Genomic DNA, 17,862 nt, shown 5'->3' with positions numbered 1-17,862 from the left:
ATATACCCCCATCCTATGATGGAGGGTATAAAAATATGTTGCAAACATTGCATATCAGTGAAAACTAGTTTAAATGTTTTATTATGGAATAGTGCACACAAAAAAAAATTTTTCTGATTCAATCACCAAATTAATTGATCCAATTAATTTTTTAATTGAAATGTCTTCAATCACGAAAATGATAGTATCAATCACAGTTTTAATTGGGCATAGAAAAAATTCTTGATTAAAGAATTAATTGATTTTTTCAGCAAATTTCAATTAATTTTTTAATTGATTCAATTAAAAATTTAATTGATGTTGATTGCAAAACTCAATTAATTTATTAATTAAAAAAGGTAACTATTTTTAATTACTTTCTGAATTGACTTAGAGTTTTTATTTTGATTAACAAATCATTGTTTGAAATACATTTTTAATTAAAAATTAAAAAAAAAATCAGCACTTTTTTTAACTGAATAGGTCTTCCGAATTTGATTAAAAAGTTAATTGTATCAATTAATTTTTTAATTAAAAATTTTAAAATTTTCAATCACTGGCTTAATTAACTTAATGTTCCTATCATGATTAAAAAGTTAATTGTATCAATTAATTTATTAATTGAAAAAATTTTCAACTTCAATTAACTTTTTAATTGGAAATATTTTGGTGATATTTTTTTCTGTGTGTATAATAAGTTTGGTTATTTGTAAAAAAACACATTTGAGGCAAACGAAGATCTCCTTTCTCTTCATGAAAACGATTCAAAGAACGTTTTAGCTTCAAAAGAAATCTTCGCATGTCTAAAACTTCTTTCCTCTGAAAAGAGACTGTCATGAACACACACCAGTTTTAAATATTCTTTGCTAGAATATATCCTAGCTCTAAGAGTCATAAACTGGTTAGGACTTCAGGAGCCATCAATAAGCTAGCTAATCAGTGCAAGATTCATATCCCACCCTTCCATGCTCAATTTTTCCACATTACAAAAAATTTTATATACACTGAAAAAAATATTTAGCTGACATTAAAGTTTACGCAACCTAAATTGTAGGATGCACAATTTACAAAATTTTCTTTAAAATAACGAAATTTTAATTAAAATAAAGTTTATAATCAATTTTCATTAAATTTAGGACACAAATTTTGGAAATTTGCGTTCCTCCGTTGAAATCACATGCCTTTGAACTAAGGCTTAAAATATAGAAACTCATTTTTGCACCCTCAAAAAAAATCGCTTCTTTAACATATGTTCCAAACATATTTTGCAGGAAGCACATATATTATTGGATACTGCCGAAACATTAATGTGTTTTTTTTATGTGAACATATTATATGTTTGGAAGCATTTTGAGTCCAAAAATATTATATGCTTGGAAGAATTTTTCCCAAAGACGATTGTGCTCAATCCCTAACATACTCGTAATTTTCACTTCTGCGAAATATTTTAGTTCTTGGCACCTTTTTCTGTAATACAAATAATGTTGAAGAAATTATTCACTTTTATAATTTTTTTAAATTTTACCTTTCGCCTGCACGGAGAATCGAACCGAGGACCTTACAGTTTGTAAGCCAACACACTATCCACTGGGCTACGTAGCTGTTATAGTCACCATTAGATAATTATCGTTATAAGTTACATTTATATAGCATAGTTTGCAGCGCCCACGAGCCCATGCAAACATAACATTATTTAACAGAAACATACATTTGTTTGCCACGTGGAGCAGTGGTTAGTATGTCTGCCTTGCATGCAAATGGTCGTGGGTTCAATCCCTACTCCGACCGAACACTTTTTATACCCTTCACCACTACTGTGGTACAGGGTATAATAAGTTTGTGCATTTGTATGTAACGCCAAGAAGGAAAAGTCTGAGACCCATCGTTTAGTATACCGATCGTCTTAGAATTAAATTCTGAGTCGATTTAGCGATGTCCGTCCGTCTGTCTGTCTGTCTGTCCGTCTGTCTGTCTGTCTGTTGATGTATTTTTGTGTGCAAAGTACAGCTCGCAGTTTTAGTCCGATTGTTCTAAAATTTGGTATATGGTCCTGTTTCGGCTCAAAGACGATCCCTATTGATTTTGGAAAAAATCGGTTCAGATTTAGATATAGCTCCCATATATAGCTTTCGCCCGATTTACACTCAAATGACCACAGAGGCCAATTTTTAACTCCGATTTAGTTGAAATTTTGCACAGGGAGTATAATTAGCATTGTAGCTATGCGTGCCAAATTTGGTTGAAATCGGTTCAGATTTAGATATAGCTCCCATATATATATATATTTTTCTGATTTCGACAAAAATGGTCAAAATACCAACATTTTCCTTGTAAAATCGCCACTGCTTAGTCGAAAAGTTGTAAAAATGACTCTAATTTTCCTAAACTTCTAATGCATATATATCGAGCGATAAATCATAAATAAACTTTTGCGAAGTTTTCTTAAAATTGCTCCAGATTTAAATGTTTCCCATATTTATACCCTTCACCACTACTGTGGTACAGGGTATAATAAGTTTGTGCATTTGTATGTAACGCCAAGAAGGAAAAGTCTGAGACCCATCGTTTAGTATACCGATCGTCTTAGAATTAAATTCTGAGTCGATTTAGCGATGTCCGTCTGTCTGTCTGTCTGTCCGTCTGTCTGTCTGTCTGTTGATGTATTTTTGTGTGCAAAGTACAGCTCGCAGTTTTAGTCCGATTGTCCTAAAATTTGGTATATGGTCCTGTTTCGGCTCAAAGACGATCCCTATTGATTTTGGAAAAAATCGGTTCAGATTTAGATATAGCTGCCATATATATTTTTCACCGATCTGGTCATAATTGGCGTGTATATCAACCGATCTTCCTCAAATTCCGTACATCCGAATATTTTATGAGTCTCGAAAAACTCGCAAAATATCAGCCAAATCGGTTCAGATTTAGATATATCTCCCATATATACCTTTCGCCCGATTTACACTCATATGACCACAGAGGCCGATTTTTAACTCCGATTTAGTTGAAATTTTGCACAGAGAGTAGAATTAGCATTGTAGCTATGCGTGCCAAATTTGGTTGAAATCGGTTCAGATTTAGATATAGCTCCCATATATAGCTTTCGCCCGATTTACACTCATTTGCCCACAGAGGCCAATTTTTTGCTCCGATTCAGTTGAAATTTTGCAAAGGGAGTAGAATTAGCATTGTAGCTATGCGTGTCAAATTTGGTTGAAATCGGTTCAGATTTAGATATAGCTCCCATATATAGCTTTCGCCCGATTTACACTCAAATGACCACAGAGGCCAATTTTTAACTCCGATTTAGTTGAAATTTTGCACAGGGAGTATAATTAGCATTGTAGCTATGCGTGCCAAATTTGGTTGAAATCGGTTCAGAGTTAGATATAGCTCCCATATATATATATATTTTTCTGATTTCGACAAAAATGGTCAAAATACCAACATTTTCCTTGTAAAATCGCCACTGCTTAGTCGAAAAGTTGTAAAAATGACTCTAATTTTCCTAAACTTCTAATGCATGTATATCGAGCGATAAATCATAAATAAACTTTTGCGAAGTTTTCTTAAAATTGCTCCAGATTTAAATGTTTCCCATATTTATACCCTTCACCACTACTGTGGTACAGGGTATAATAAGTTTGTGCATTTGTATGTAACGCCAAGAAGGAGTAATCATAGACCAACCTTTTAGTATACGGATCGGCTTAGAATTAAATTCTGAGTCGATTTAGCGATGTCCGTCTGTCTGTCTGTCCGTCTGTCTGTCCGTCTGTCTGTCTGTCTGTCTGTCTGTCTGTTGATGTATTTTTGTGTGCAAAGTACAGCTCGCAGTTTTAGTCCGATTGTCCTAAACTTTGGTATAGGGTCCTGTTTCGGCTCAAAGACGATCCCTATTGATTTTGGAAAAAATCGGTTCAGATTTAGATATAGCTGCCATATATATTTTTCACCGATCTGGTCATAATTGGCGTGTATATCAACCGATCTTCCTCAAATTCCGAACATCCCAATATTTTATGAGTCTCGAAAAACTTGCAAAATATCATCCAAATCGGTTCAGATTTAGATATAGCTCCCATATATAGCTTTCGCCCGATTTACACTCCTTTGTCCACAGAGGCCAATTTTTTGCTCCGATTTAGTTGAAATTTTGCACAGGGAGTAGAATTAGCATTATAGCTATGTGTGTCAAATTTGGTGGAAATCGGTTCAGATTTTGATATAGCTCCCATATATAGCTTTCGCCCGATTTACACTCATATGACCACAGAGGCCAATCTTTTACTCCGATTTAATTGAAATTTTGCACAGTGAGTAGAATGAGCATTGTAGCTATGCGTGCCAAATTTGGTTGAAATCAGTTCAGATTTAGATATAGCTCCCATATATATGTTTTTCTGATTTCGACAAAAATGGTCAAAATACCAACATTTTCCTTATAAAATCGCTACTGGTTAGTCGAAAAGTTGTAAAAATGACTCTAATTTTCTTAAACTTCTAATACATATATATCGAGCGATAAATCATAAATAAACTTTTTCGAAGTTTCCTTAAAATTGCTTCAGATTTAAACGTTTCCCATATTTATACCCTTCACCACTACTGTGGTACAGCGTATAATAAGTTTGTGCATTTGAATGTAACGCCACGAAGGAGTAATCATAGACCAACCTTTTAGTATACGGATCGGCTTAGAATTAAATTCTGAGTCGATTTAGCGATGTCCGTCTGTCCGTCTGTCTGTCCGTCTGTCTGTCTGTCTGTTGATGTATTTTTGTGTGCAAAGTACAGCTCGCAGTTTTAGTCCGATTGTCCTAAACTTTGGTATAGGGTCCTGTTTCGGCTCAAAGACGATCCCTATTGATTTTGGAAAAAATCGGTTCAGATTTAGATATAGCTGCCATATATATTTTTCACCGATCTGGTCATAATTGGCGTGTATATCAACCGATCTTCCTCAAATTCCGAACATCCCAATATTTTATGAGTCTCGAAAAACTTGCAAAATATCATCCAAATCGGTTCAGATTTAGATATAGCTCCCATATATAGCTTTCGCCCGATTTACACTCATATGACCACAGAGGCCAATCTTTTACTCCGATTTAATTGAAATTTTGCACAGGGAGTAGAATGAGCATTGTAGCTATGCGTGCCAAATTTGGTTGAAATCGGTTCAGATTTAGATATAGCTCCCATATATATGTTTTTCTGATTTCGACAAAAATGGTCAAAATACCAACATTTTCCTTATAAAATCGCTACTGCTTAGTCGAAAAGTTGTAAAAATGACTCTAATTTTCTTAAACTTCTAATACATATATATCGAGCGATAAATCATAAATAAACTTTTTCGAAGTTTCCTTAAAATTGCTTCAGATTTAAACGTTTTCCATATTTTTTTACTAACATTGTGTTCCACCCTAGTGCATTAGCCGACTTAAATTTTGAGTCTATAGATTTTGTAGAAGTCTATCAAATTCTTCCAGATCGAGTGATATTTAAATGTATGTATTTGGGACAAACCTTTATATATAGCCCCCAACACATTTGACGGATGTGATATGGTATCGAAAATTTAGATGTACAAAGTGGTGCAGGGTATAATATAGTCGGCCCCGCCCGACTTTAGACTTTCCTTACTGGTTTTTTACTAACATTGTGTTCCACCCTAGTGCATTAGCCGACTTAAATTTTGAGTCTATAGATTTTGTAGAAGTCTATCAAATTCTGTCCAGATCGAGTGATATTTAAATGTATGTATTTGGGACAAACCTTTATAAAGGGTGATTCTTTTGAGGTTAGGATTTTCATGCATTAGTATTTGACAGATCACGTGGGATTTCAGACATGGTGTCAAAGAGAAAGATGCTCAGTATGCTTTGACATTTCATCATGAATAGACTTACTAACGAGCCACAACGTCGAATTTTCAGTGAATGGGCCCTAGAAAAGTTGGCAGAAAATCCGCTTTTTTATCGACAAATTTTGTTCAGCGATGAGGCTCATTTCTGGTTGAATGGCTACGTAAATAAGCAAAATTGCCGCATTTGGAGTGAAGAGCAACCAGAAGCCGTTCAAGAACTGCCCATGCATCCCGAAAAATGCACTGTTTGGTGTGGTTTGTACGCTGGTGGAATCATTGGACCGTATTTTTTCAAAGATGCTGTTGGACGCAACGTTACAGTGAATGGCGATCGCTATTGTTCGATGCTAACAAACTTTTTGTTGCCAAAAATGGAAGAACTGAACTTGGTTGACATGTGGTTTCAACAAGATGGCGCTACATGCCACACAGCTCGCGATTCTATGGCCATTTTGAGGGAAAACTTCGGAGAACAATTCATCTCAAGAAATGGACCGGTAAGTTGGCCACCAAGATCATGCGATTTGACGCCTTTAGACTATTTTTTGTGGGGCTACGTCAAGTCTAAAGTCTACAGAAATAAGCCAGCAACTATTCCAGCTTTGGAAGACAACATTTCCGAAGAAATTCGGGCTATTCCGGCCGAAATGCTCGAAAAAGTTGCCCAAAATTGGACTTTCCGAATGGACCACCTAAGACGCAGCCGCGGTCAACATTTAAATGAAATTATCTTCAAAAAGTAAATGTCATGGACCAATCTAACGTTTCAAATAAAGAACCGATGAGATTTTGCAAATTTTATGCGTTTTTTTTAAAAAAAAAGTTATCAAGCTCTTAACAAATCACCCTTTATATAGCGCCCAACACATTTGACGGATGTGTTATGGTATCGAAAATTTAGATCTACAAAGTGGTGCAGGGTATAATATAGTCGGCCCCGCCCGACTTTAGACTTTCCTTACTTGTTTTTTTTTAATTTACACATTTATATTTATACTACATAAAATTTTTATAATGAAACTTCGAAATGTGGGTTATTAAAGATTTATAGTCAGTAACAGTGCTTAATAAAAACGAAATTGACTAATTTTTGGATAAAATATTATTTTTTTTATTGCAAAAATAACAATTTTGTAACAAAAACTAGAAGGAATTCAAAAACTCTAACAAAAGAAGAACGTGGAGTCGAGTATAAACATACATAAATAATTTTATAATATAAACATAAATTTATTTAGGCGTGAACAGTTTTTTACTAGCATTTAACAACATCGCTCTAAAATGTCTTTTATTTTTCTTTAATAATTCATTTAAAAGAAAATAAACTTTTTAAATTGTTTTAGCTGCAAAACTCGAACTTAATGTCCGCTTTTATATTTGAAGGTGTCCGTCAACTCCTCGTGGACTACTTATTAATAAGGAGGAACTAAACTTTGTTTTTATACATTTTACTGTGTAATTTTTCACTATTTCCTCCTTATTTCATTTTACTGTCCCAACTCTAAAAAGAGTATAGTGCCCTTTCGTTATTTTTATGAAGACCCCTGATTTACTTTAACGAAAAATTGTGCCCATAATGCCAAAATGATAAACAAAACACATGTCCACACATACATAAAATGCTGCTCTCAAGGCGAAAACATATGCTGTTTGTTTTTCAAATGTCTATTCTCTTGGTTCCGACTGTCTATTCTCTTTATTCAAATTAAATAATATTTAGACTTAAGCATATCAAATTTTTGGCCTGATCATAAAACAGTTTTCCGAAACAACATACAAGCGGTTTCACAGAAATTGTTGTCTTTTGATTCTTTCGCTGTCGCTTGAATAAAATATCATAACATATGTATGTTTAGTCGAAATTTGTAAATTTATATATGTTTGCATTCACACATATGATTTTTATGAAACATTCATGCCGCAAACATAATATATTCTAACATATTAACATAGATGTCCCAAACATTTAGTGTTAGTGTAGGAACATTACATGTTTGCACTTAAATATATTGTGTTCCAAAATTGTGCCCGAAACACATTTTGTTTATATCGGAACATATGAAAAACATATTTTTCTAACAGTGTGATTTGAAGAAATCGTCATTAAATTAACTGAAATATTGACTCTTTAGATTTAAGATAAAAACACTTCAAATATATGAGGATCTAGCATCTTTGATTTAATGTTTTTTTTTTTTTGGAATTAAGAAAACATTTTTTACTTTGAAGTATCCGTTATAATTTGGATTTGTAAAGGGAAATTTGTTTATACGTGAATATCTTTATTAATATACCGCAAAAAGAGAATGAAAATTCGATCGGTATTCTAATTTTAACTTTTTTCTTCTAATTTTAACTTTATTGATGCTAGATTTAAAAGCACATAGGTCGCTAAAAATGTCTTTATTTAAAAGAAGCCACATCTTTGGCTCGGATTAAATACCAAGGTTAGGTTAGATTAGGTGGCAGCCCGATGTATCTGGCTCACCAAAGATAATTGAGAATAACAAGATTAAGCCTTGTGCTCTTATAAAGAGAAAACAAATGTCAAGGTGTAGAGGGCTATGAGAAAAAAATTGTTTTATTTGTCAATTTTTTCCAAGGCAGCTCTGCCAGGAATAAATTAAAACAGCAATATTCACATAAAACCATAATAAATATTCGCTTTAACATACACAAACGTTTTATTTTAATTTTCTGTAATCACTTTGGTATTGCTTTTATGGGTTTTAATTCAGAAATTTATGGAAAACAAAAATGTTATGATATTTTCCGACGCATACGGCAGTACATTTGAGAGACACGTCGACGCAAACTTCATGATATTTTGTTGGCAGAGTCCTCTGGTGCTTCAGTTTTGCAATGACAAAACTGCGTCTTGTCTTAGACTCACTTAGACTATTCAGTCCATTGTGCTACCACATTGGTGAACTTCTCTCTTATCACTGAGTGCTGCCCGATTCCATGTTAAGCTCAATGACAAGGGACCTCCTTTTTATTAGCGAGTCCGAAGGGCGTTCCACATTGCAGTGAAACCACTTAGAGAAGCTTTGAAACCCTCAGAAATGTCACCAAAAACCATAATTAGAAATAAAGGACTATGGGCTACATACTAACCCCCATATTCATAAAAGTTTACGTAAACTTTAAACCTACTATTACCAAACAAATTCCTTCGATAAATCATCCGTAAATTATTATGAATATGAGCATTAGAAATTTGATTTTAATGTATTATGCATAAAGTGGAAAACTGGATTCAATCTCACTTTTATTTTATTTTATTTTATTTTAATAAATACATTAGTATAGGTATATAATTTATCTGTATGTACAGTTTTGCTTATCAGGAAATAAAGTTTAAACGAAATAAATTTTGTAGCAATTGGGCTCAATACACGCAAAGAAAAAACACGTTTGGAAAACGTGTACCGAAAACGTTTTTCTTTTGTTATAGTTTTTTGAATTGCTTCGAAAATTTTAAACTTTTATCACCAAAAAAATTCGTTTGTTACAAAATTTTTATTTTTTCAATAAAAAAAGTTATTTTTGAAACAACAACACAGTCCATTTCGTTCTTTTCTGACTTTAGGTCTTTAATAAGACACATTTTACAGTTCAAAATTTAGTATACTACAATGTAATGTTGAACATTTTTTCGGAATCTTCCGAACATATCTGGAATATATGTAACAAAAAAAAACTTTGGTCGAAGCAGGGATCGAACCCACGACTGCTCCACGGTGCCAAACTAAATGTTTGTTTCTGTTAAATAAACTTTGTTTATTCGGTTCGTGGGCGCCGCAAGCTATGCTATATAAATATAACTTATATGGATAATTATCTATTGATGACCATAACAGGTACATAGCTCAGTGGTTAGTGTGTTGGCTTACAAAGTGCATGGTCCGCGGTTCGATTCTCCGTCCAGGCGAAAGGTAAAAAAAATTTATAAAATCGTATAATTTCTTCTACATTGTTGGTATTACAGGAAAAGGTGTTAAGAACTAAAAAACCTCATGGATGTGAGAAAGATGTGAGGGAAAATGCAATTAGACAGAAAACAATGTTTTTATACCCTTCACCACTACTGTGGTACAGGGTATAATAAGTTTGTGCATTTGTATGTAACGCCAAGAAGGAGTAATCATAGACCAACCTTTTAGTATACGGATCGGCTTAGAATTAAATTCTGAGTCGATTTAGCGATGTCCGTCTGTCTGTCTGTCCGTCTGTCTGTCCGTCTGTCTGTCTGTCTGTCTGTCTGTCTGTTGATGTATTTTTGTGTGCAAAGTACAGCTCGCAGTTTTAGTCCGATTGTCCTAAACTTTGGTATAGGGTCCTGTTTCGGCTCAAAGACGATCCCTATTGATTTTGGAAAAAATCGGTTCAGATTTAGATATAGCTGCCATATATATTTTTCACCGATCTGGTCATAATTGGCGTGTATATCAACCGATCTTCCTCAAATTCCGAACATCCCAATATTTTATGAGTCTCGAAAAACTTGCAAAATATCATCCAAATCGGTTCAGATTTAGATATAGCTCCCATATATAGCTTTCGCCCGATTTACACTCCTTTGTCCACAGAGGCCAATTTTTTGCTCCGATTTAGTTGAAATTTTGCACAGGGAGTAGAATTAGCATTATAGCTATGTGTGTCAAATTTGGTGGAAATCGGTTCAGATTTTGATATAGCTCCCATATATAGCTTTCGCCCGATTTACACTCATATGACCACAGAGGCCAATCTTTTACTCCGATTTAATTGAAATTTTGCACAGTGAGTAGAATGAGCATTGTAGCTATGCGTGCCAAATTTGGTTGAAATCAGTTCAGATTTAGATATAGCTCCCATATATATGTTTTTCTGATTTCGACAAAAATGGTCAAAATACCAACATTTTCCTTATAAAATCGCTACTGGTTAGTCGAAAAGTTGTAAAAATGACTCTAATTTTCTTAAACTTCTAATACATATATATCGAGCGATAAATCATAAATAAACTTTTTCGAAGTTTCCTTAAAATTGCTTCAGATTTAAACGTTTCCCATATTTATACCCTTCACCACTACTGTGGTACAGCGTATAATAAGTTTGTGCATTTGAATGTAACGCCACGAAGGAGTAATCATAGACCAACCTTTTAGTATACGGATCGGCTTAGAATTAAATTCTGAGTCGATTTAGCGATGTCCGTCTGTCCGTCTGTCTGTCCGTCTGTCTGTCTGTCTGTTGATGTATTTTTGTGTGCAAAGTACAGCTCGCAGTTTTAGTCCGATTGTCCTAAACTTTGGTATAGGGTCCTGTTTCGGCTCAAAGACGATCCCTATTGATTTTGGAAAAAATCGGTTCAGATTTAGATATAGCTGCCATATATATTTTTCACCGATCTGGTCATAATTGGCGTGTATATCAACCGATCTTCCTCAAATTCCGAACATCCCAATATTTTATGAGTCTCGAAAAACTTGCAAAATATCATCCAAATCGGTTCAGATTTAGATATAGCTCCCATATATAGCTTTCGCCCGATTTACACTCATATGACCACAGAGGCCAATCTTTTACTCCGATTTAATTGAAATTTTGCACAGGGAGTAGAATGAGCATTGTAGCTATGCGTGCCAAATTTGGTTGAAATCGGTTCAGATTTAGATATAGCTCCCATATATATGTTTTTCTGATTTCGACAAAAATGGTCAAAATACCAACATTTTCCTTATAAAATCGCTACTGCTTAGTCGAAAAGTTGTAAAAATGACTCTAATTTTCTTAAACTTCTAATACATATATATCGAGCGATAAATCATAAATAAACTTTTTCGAAGTTTCCTTAAAATTGCTTCAGATTTAAACGTTTTCCATATTTTTTTACTAACATTGTGTTCCACCCTAGTGCATTAGCCGACTTAAATTTTGAGTCTATAGATTTTGTAGAAGTCTATCAAATTCTTCCAGATCGAGTGATATTTAAATGTATGTATTTGGGACAAACCTTTATATATAGCCCCCAACACATTTGACGGATGTGATATGGTATCGAAAATTTAGATGTACAAAGTGGTGCAGGGTATAATATAGTCGGCCCCGCCCGACTTTAGACTTTCCTTACTGGTTTTTTTTTTGAGTTTGTCTTTATGAAATTGTTTTTACATCCTGGAAAAGAATAAACGTTTATCACAAAAAGTATATACTTTTCTTCCAAATACACTTCCTTACATCGAAAAGCAAATGAGAAACGAACTTTGTTTGTCTAAAATTTCGTTTGGGAGGAAAGAATTATTTTTTTGCGTGTAGACGGTTTTTATTAAGCAAATAAAGCATACTCCTAAGTGGTCAACATGTACTCGGCTTTGCTCCCCATTGTACATGGAATTTGGCGGTAAAGGCAGATTTACCATGCCCAATACAAATTTAAATACACCTCTGGATTTTTTGTGATTTCGTTTAGCTTTGTTCGTGAATTTTAATTATTAATCAAAATTGTTTTATAATTCCATACCCACTGATATATTTTCGATAGCTTTTTTTTTTATTTTTATTTTTAATTAAATGTATGATTTCTGTTTTGTTATTACTAATGACAAAAATAGAAGTCTATACGCTAGAACGTGTAAAATTCCTGAATATGGCTATTTTTTGTTCTGATTCAAATACAAAGTTCGCTAACGTGAACTCTCTTGGTTTTAATTAGTTCACGTTACCGCGAGTGCACTATTGATATTTTATGCATCCTAAAATTTAGAAAGCATAATCTTTCATATAAGCCCAATATTTTTTTCAGCGTGACTTAAAATGTTTTTAATTGATACAAAAAATATACTTTCATGCCTCACAAGTCAATAGGATTGGTGTAGAATAACACATAGATGCCTCCTCCCGACAATCACAAATATTTTATTTTGAGGATGTAATAAAACTTCTTCAAATTGTCAACCAGTGTAACCACTACACTATACTGGTAGCCATTGAGAACCCATAGAAAAAAATTAAAAGTTTATTATCATTTTGCGTGTTTTCGTTATAGGCCAATCATCAATGATTCTGTCCAGACACAGGCCATACTTACGCACACATTCCACACTGCCAGATAGACACAATGGGAAAATTCTTGTGGCGCGTAAAACACACTTCGTCCATTTCCCCCTCATTTCAACAAGAAGTGGTTAAGTTTATAGTCGGTTGATCCTAATTTATGTCCATTTTTTATTTACAAATCCATCACTTTTATTAAAAGCTTTATCGTTGCTAACTTGATCCCGATCCCGAAGCGAGGTATCCATCGATTCGTTCGAATTTATACGGTCTGTGTGAATGAGATTGTATATCTATAGGGTCCTGTATGAGGAAAAATGTACGAGTATGTGTGTGTGAATGAGTATGCGTTGGTAGACTTTTATGCTTCTGTCGTTAAGAGTGAAATCAAGTTTTTATTATTATGCCATTTTCTATCCGAAAGACTAAAAATCACGGATGTCCTTTGGCTTTAATGCTTCCGTTTTGTTAATGTTACAAAAGTATTCGATTTTATCGATGCGACTTTTTCCTTTGGTTTTTCTCTTAGTATGTTAAAATGCAAATCGGAGTTTTTGTTTCTTGCTTATTTCTTTTTGTGAAATTAACCAATTTTGTTTTCTTACGGAAACGTGGAGATTTGCAATACCTCGAGCCATAACAGGATAAGGAACTTAGGAAATTGATTTGTTTCAATTTGATGATTAATAATTTAACAGTTTACTTTTGTTTGTACATATAGTACTCGGCGTTGAAGTGTTTTTAATAATCCCTAATCCTTAATGCTTCAAAACAAATATTTTGTGAAAAAGTGGCATTGCTAGATCGGCATATCCGTCCAATTGTAAAAAGCGTTCTACATTTTAAATCAATAGAAAAATCGATTATACAAAATTTATCAGTTTTTGAAGTTTAACATTTTTTCACAAAAGACAAATTTTCCATTGATAAAAAAAAATAGAAGTCGACTTTTTTGCCGAAAACAGGGTTGAATGCAATTTTTACCACGCGGGTAAGTAAGAACTACACGCAGAGAAGAAACATGAGTGTCACAATCATATTCGAAGAGCACAATAATATGATAGGAGCTATTTTTGTGGCGACCATGTTATATTTTCAACTGCAACCATGTTGGCCCAGTGTACATAGTTCTAAGAAAAATATAATTGTCTTCATCTAAAATGTTATGATATTGAGAGAAACAATTAAAAGAAAATTGTATCGATCTAAAATTTTATGATATTCTTCAAAAATGTTTTTCTGCAAGTTAAAAGAACATGGTTACCACCTAAAATTTTATGATGTACAAGAAAATTGTTTTGTCCCAATTAAAAGAACATGGTGACAACATAAAATTGTATAATCTTTATGAGGAAACTGTTTTCGTTGGCGAAAAAAGGACGAAATTTGAGAAAAGAAAACACAAAAGTAGCTTATAAAATGTATTTAGCCTTGTTTATTTATATTTATTATGTCATGCAAGCAAATATCACCTATTTTTACACACTCAATTTTGGTTCGATTTCAACAATAACTAATCTGGACTGAAGCGCAAACACATGCTTTTTCCTCTCAAAAATATCGAATGGTCAGGAAAAATAGGTATATGATTTTCCCGGGCATGTAATGGTCTCAAATTCTATTATTTAAATAAAGAACATGTTTGCGACAGTTGAAAACCATACACTGAAAAAACAGTGAACCCTTTTCCATTGCAAAATGAACTAAATTGTAGTAATATTGACCATGATTTAGCCCTTAAGATTTTTTTCAACTTGTCTAGTTTATAATTCTCTTAAATTTTAGTTCATCTATAACATTGTAGTTTAGTTCATTTTTACAACACCATAAGATTTATACACCCCTACCAAGTTAAAAAGTCAGTATTATTTTGGTTTACTTGCTTATTTTGTGGGAAACCCGATAATAAAAATTGGTTAACACTCTCTTTAAAATGTTGACGACTAAACTGTTTTTAAATCAATCATTCCACAGTACAGAGAAATTAAATAATTAAAGGAACAACAAACCGTTTTACTATTATGAAAATTGTCATACATTAAAATTAAACTTTCTTTAAGCAAAAGTACTTTATTATAAAAACGTATGATGAAAGTTCTTAATACAATGTTTTTTGTGAATAAAAATTATGACCACGTGGAACAGAGAGTAGTTCATTTGAACTCGCTGTTTGGACATTCTGACTTATCCTTTTTTTATTCATCGTAGGTAATTTTTTCACATATCTTGCTGGAAAAACTGGAAGCAATAATGAAAATTGTTAAAAATTAACACCATGTAATGAAATATATAATTTTTTTCTTTATTTTAATTCTTAATTTAATTCTTTATTTTAGCTTGTAACTTACCATATTTGGTGGCATTTTATCAAATGGTGTAAGGAATTCAATTTTTCTTTGGAAAACGTATCTCATAAAATTTGTACCTGAAACAATTAGAGAAATAATGAAGTATTCTAAATAAACTCATAAAACTGTGTTGTTATCGATGTGAAGGATATAATAAAATAAATATTCTAGTTGAAAGAAAGCCAAAGTTTTAATATAAAACTTACCAATTCTCTATTAAATTGTACGCTGAGGGGAAATATAAAAAGTTGTCCAAATTTATTTGGGTTACTCTGAAATTAAATATTTATTTTTTACATTAAATAAAATTATTAAATAGGTTTTCAAAAAATCTAATGAAAAATAATAATATGGATAAAAAAACCAAATATTCTTGATAACCCTAGACAGTCATTATTCGTCGAAATGACGACACGTAATTTCATTTTCGATTTAAAATGCATTTTAGTCTACTGGGAAATGGTAAATTTAAGTTATACTAATTCGACCGTTTTATGAATTTTTGTTTTATACTAATTAAAACCAAATTGAATAAGAAAATAAATTCAAGTTTGGTTCACTTTTTCGCAAAATGACGAAGGATGATGTTAATGTACAAAAAATAAGGATGACTGTCCAGGGTTAAAAGAAAGTTAAAGAATCTTTACCAATTCACTATTAAATTACAGGCAAAGGAGTACGAAAAATTTGGCAAAATTTTTAAGGGGTTATTCTGAAATTAAATATTTGTTTTTACATTAAAAATATTATATTGGTTTCCAAAAAATTTGATTAAAGAAATACTAAAATAAGGTATTAAAAACCTGTAATTTTGATGATAAAAAGGTCACAAAAACGTAAATGTTCTAGTTGAAATAAAGCCAATTTTAAAAGAAAACTTACCAATTCTCTATTTTTTAAATTTGTTCGAATTCATCTGGAATTGCTCTGAAATTAAATATTGTTTTTACAACAAAGAAAAACATTAAACTGGTTTCCAAAAAAAATAATTAACAAAAAATAATATACATAAAAAACATTCTTTTTAAAAGAAAGTCATATTATAAAAATACTTACCAATTTATGAATAAATTATACGTCATCTCGATCAAAAACTATTGTTCCCCCAAGGACACGGTATATGATATCTGATAGACAGTTCTTTGTGTACGCAACTCGACTATGGAATAATCTACCTACTCATTTGAGAAATATCACTAATCATCAACAATTTAAGAATAGACTGAAAAAGCACTTTACTTTGATGTAATAATTACAATTTAAAATTCAATTCAAATTTTTTTTTAATACATTTTTGTAATAATTTTATATATAGAGAATTTTACAATACAATAACTACATTTTTAAGTTTAAGTATAAAATCACTATATTAATTAATATTTGACACATTTCTTTATGTAATAACTTTTTATACAGTACTTACTATAAGGTTACACTTGCTGTACTGATATGGAAAAATAAAGAATCAATATCAATACGCTGAGATATAACAAAAATTTTCCAAATTCATCTGGAATTGAATATTATTTTTTTACATAGAATAATAAAAATTTCAATACACTTTCAATTTCAACATATGTTTCCTAAATATTCTTAATAACTTTTCTCTAAACTACCAATAAAATATTAATAACTTTCATTTAAAAGGTTTAATAAACAAACACCAATATATGTCTCAAAAATCCAAAATATTCCATGCCTTTATATTCCTTTGTTGCATACCTGCTTAAAAGTTGCAACAGCCCATGCCAACGCCAACTATACAACTGAAGCATGCCAAACAAAACCAAGCAAAGCCAAAACATTCCTACAACAACAAAAACACATGTGCCTTTATTGAAAACAACACCTCATCTAGCCAAATAAACCATCCGCGAATAACAAACACACACACAAACCACTAAATGAACAAAAATAAAAACAACCCCACGCTCATGTATACACAACAAAACTCAAGTAACATCATCATTACATTAATCACATTCCACTATGCCGATAAAGATCTCTGTACTATGCACTAGTTCATCGCATCTGCTGACAATTTACTCTAAGAATAATATTCGTAAAGGCACACCAGTTTATGAACAATGAAACATTTAACTTAAAATTTGCAAATTTTTCATGAAATGTTATCTACCATTTTTGACGAAAATGTCTATAAATTTAATTACATGTGAACTAAAAATATTTCATTGGGTAATTTTTTACCAACAATTATTAACTATAGGAATTGTCAGTAAGAAATTGCTATCCACTTTCAAGTTCATTTTTCGTAAAAAAATATTTTCTCATACAAAAAAATCTTATAGTAAATTGCAGTTATTATTTACCAAATACTTTACATTTCACAAGTAGTTTTATAGCATGACAAACGAATTTTTAACTACCAGTTAAGAAATTTTTTAAGGAAATTTCCATCGTATTTTGTAGGCCATGAACTAAACGATTGCTACTTAGAATTTGTAAAATTTCCTTTCGAGTAGTTAATTTTCGTTGAAGATACGAAAAATGAACTAAAATTCTGGAAAATTCTTGTAATAAATTATTGTAAAAATCTTCTTAAATTTACGAGACACTTTTTTTTCTGTGTAGAAATGCTTATTGCCAGCATACATTTTTTTCGGC

The sequence above is a fragment of the Haematobia irritans genome, chromosome 1 (assembly GCF_050003625.1).
Source record: "Haematobia irritans isolate KBUSLIRL chromosome 1, ASM5000362v1, whole genome shotgun sequence".
Lineage (NCBI taxonomy): Eukaryota > Metazoa > Arthropoda > Insecta > Diptera > Muscidae > Haematobia > Haematobia irritans.
The sequence above is the reverse complement of the archived record's forward strand: the minus strand, read 5'-3'. Positions refer to the sequence as shown.